Consider the following 2765-nt stretch of genomic DNA (forward strand, 5'->3'; position numbering starts at 1 on the left):
GTTAAATGAGCGAGTGAGTGTATTCTCCTTGTTGTTTTGAATTCATTTTTGAGATTCATATAACGGAAATTTATTTCATTGTAATCAGTAAATTTACAGTTCTTTTCTTTGAGCTTAATGTAATTAAACTCATGCTTTATTTCTCCACATTGAGCTTATTTTAGTTGCCGCTCCTAGTTTCCACAAACTCTTCACATTATTCATAACTGGTACTTAGGAGAGTTCTTTCGTATTTAACTTAAATCTGTTGTGCCGGCCGGGAGTTAAAGCACCGGCAAGAACCTGTTTATTATTATAGCATTAGTTATTGATTGTCAGGGGTGGAGTCACTTTCTCGAAAGGCTAACAGTACTAAAAACCGCACGCGTGAGTAACTGGTCTATTCTGTGTACTGTTGAGAAAGTTTATAAATTCTTGTCCTTAGAGAATCAGCGAAGTAAGCCGGAATAAAGTAAAACTTACTGTTTGATTTCCACAAGTCAGTTCCTTGTCTCTATTTTCAAGCAACATCTAGCATTCTTAATTCATAACTTCACATCCCCCCGTGACATCTGGCGACTTCATTCCAGGATATTAACTCCTAGCTCTAAAGTTATTAATGAGATAATACTCACTCACTCACACTTAGGTATTTATCATTAAAGTCTATAAGCACTATCTTACTGGTGGTTATTGAATTATACGTAATAGTTTTCCCAGTCAGTTGCATTTTTCAAAATTTTCTTTCTTTACCAGTTTAACTAGATAAAACTGGTCACCACCAACGTGTGCCTATATTCTTTACTCTTGATTATTAACATTTCTCTGCAAAATACCAGTCAGTACTCAGTCTTTAGCCCACTCAGCCTTAGTTGAGTTAGCATCATGACTACTAATATACAGTATATGTACAGGAAGCTAAAGATATGGGGCTTAGCGACCCCGAACAAATCAAGGAGTACGTACTCTCTTGGTTTAGTTACGAGCAGCAACGTGAGAATGATAAGCCTCAAGTGAAGAGGCGTTAGAATTCAAGCGTACAACATGAGCGGTAGTGAACAGCGCGAGGAACGTGAGAGAGAACGTCAACACGAGCAAAGACAACGTGAACATGAGAGAGAACAACGTGAAAGAGAACGTGAATACGAGCTAGTACAATGAGAGAACGTGAATACAAGCGAGAACAACGAGAACATGAACGTGCCGAGCGCATGACACGTGAGAAACATGAATTTGAGATGCTGAAGCTCAAGCAAGTCTCCTTGGCTTCAGACACATCTAGTGCAGCTAACTTAAGCTCCACGAGCGCTCTCTCTGCACATGTTCTGGTGACCCCACACATCAAGCTTCCTCCATACAAGGAAGGCCAGCAAATCGAGCCATTCATAGCTTGTTTTGAAGACATGGCTCAGCTGTACCAGCTGGATGAGGCAGCTAAGCGGCTCCATTTCTTAATTTGTTTGAGGGCCCTGCTCTTGATATCCTCCACAGAGTTCGTGGAGACAATCTCACGTATGAGATGATGAAGGCCGCACTCGTCAAAGCGTACTGTCTCACAGTTGACAATGCCAGGAGTAAGTTTATGAAGGCGCATCTCCAAGAAAAGGAGACTGCTGTTCAGTTTCGTGATCGACTTACTGCTTACTTAGATGAGTGGATGGAGAAAGATGAAACTCCTCCAATGTATGAGGGGATAATTGACCTTATGCTGCGCATGCAGCTAGAAAAGTCGTGGCCTGCTGAGCTTATGGCTCAGCTTAAGATCTGCCAGGTAAGGTATGCCAGCCAAATGGTGGAGAAGGCCAATGCATTCTTCACTGCGTACAGGTATCAAACTCGTAAGCAACACACCTGGAACAGGAAAGCTGACAAATCTGGGAAACCATCTCAGACTGAACCCCAGCAACAAGGCCGTTCTCAGAATAATGGCCAAGGTCCAAACAAACCGCAGATGAAGGACCAGGGGCAAAATACCCAGAAACCTGGGTGGAAGTGGTGCGACAAGCAGAACCCTAACCAGCAGCAGTACCGGTATTTCAAGCAGCATCAGGGCAAGGATAAATCATGTAACCCTCAGTCAAGACAATCAACTTTAGTGTATCGGAGGCAGGATGCAAATGCAGCCTTCATTCCACAACAAGCGTACAGTGGTGCCAACCCCACCAGTACAGGTACTTCCCCACAGTTCACTAGCTCCCCAGCAACAGTGAACTCTCCATCTCAGGTGGTCAATGTTCCAACTCCTCAGATGGTGAGAACGACCCCTCAGGCATCTAGTTCTCAGGGCGCCACATTTGCTGCATTGTTTGTTCCACAGTCTCACCAATGACTGGCTGCTACTTCCTCAGACCCTTCTACCAGTAACACTGCCTTTCTTGTTCAGCCAGGGTTTGTGGGAGGTGTTTCTGTGAATGTTCTGAGAGATAATGGTTCCTCAGGTTGCTCCGTCATGCAAAGTTTAGTTCGGCCCTACGAGTACACAGGCAAGCAGATCCAAGTCAGAGTTATTGATGGATCAGTGAGATTGTTCCCTGAGGCATGTATGCAGGTAGCATCTTCTTTCTACAATGTCTTGACAGCTGCTGTTGTCATGCCAGAACCTTTGTTTGACCTCATTATTGGCAACATACCGGGAGTCAAAAACAGTTGCACTGTAGATGTTGCTACTCAGACTTCGGCTGTTGCAGTAACACGAGCCGTGGCCATGGCTTCAAATCGTGTCACCCCGTTGACTGTCGCAATGCCGCAAGATCTGATTCGTAGTCAAGATGTTGTCCAAGAACAAC

This window comes from Coenobita brevimanus, chromosome 46, assembly GCF_032717465.1.
Source record: "Coenobita brevimanus isolate Jiangsu-jjx chromosome 46, ASM3271746v2, whole genome shotgun sequence".
NCBI lineage: Eukaryota > Metazoa > Arthropoda > Malacostraca > Decapoda > Coenobitidae > Coenobita > Coenobita brevimanus.